This window comes from Pan troglodytes, chromosome 7 (genome assembly GCF_028858775.2).
Source record: "Pan troglodytes isolate AG18354 chromosome 7, NHGRI_mPanTro3-v2.0_pri, whole genome shotgun sequence".
Lineage (NCBI taxonomy): Eukaryota > Metazoa > Chordata > Mammalia > Primates > Hominidae > Pan > Pan troglodytes.
In genome coordinates this window covers 7,075,369-7,076,289 of record NC_072405.2, presented here as the reverse complement: position 1 = coordinate 7,076,289, position 921 = coordinate 7,075,369, and positions in this window count along the sequence as shown.

Sequence of the window (921 nt, the reverse complement as noted above, 5' to 3'; positions counted from 1 at the left end):
CTTTCTTGTCATTTAGTTTCTTATCAGTTAGAATTCCATTTTAAACACAGTCTGCCTCCAAAACCTACATTTTTTTTTTTTTTTTTGAGACGGAGTCTGTTGCCCAGGCTGGAGTGCAGTGGTGCGATCTGGGCTCACTGCCAGCTCTGCCTCCCGGGTTCACGCCATTCTCCTGCCTCAGCCTCCTGAGTAGCTGGGACAGCAGGTGCCCGCCATCACGCCTGGCTAATTTTTTTTTTTGTATTTTTTTAGTAGAGACGGGGTTTCACCGTGTTAGCCAGAATGGTCTCTATCTCCTGACCTCGTAATCCGTCCGCCTCAGCCTCCCAAAGTGCTGGGATTACAGGTGTGAACCACCTCACCCGGCCCAAAACCTACGTTCTTAACTGCAAATCGTATAGCCTTTCTATCCTTTTAAGGTCATCATTACATTGAGAATGATGTTTTCAGAAAATGTGAAAAGTTCCCTACATGAGCAGTTTAAGCAATGGGAAGTTTGAAGCCCATGATCAAAACTTCACTTTTGGAGGAGAAACGATGCCCTTAGTCTCTAATATGTCAAATGGTCACTTAGTAAATGCTGTCGAGAAGTTTAAGGAATGAATGTCTTTAAAAAATAATACTTAATACTTTCTCCTTAGTAATTATTTCTTTAATCACAGTACCTTTTATAATCTGAAATGTATTAAATTGCTTTTAATTCTTATAGTGCTTTTCGGGGACCTAAAAGATAATTTTTTAGACATAAAAGGAAAATAAAAGATCACTATTTGGATAAGGGACCCACCCTCATAGGGAATTGAATTAGAAAATTAGCAAACGACCTCCAGTTCTCTAAAGTCTTATTTTGAGGGTTTTTTTTTTTTTTTGCCTGCTTTTTTGAAAAAACTAATTTTTATACTGTGAATCTGTTTATTCATA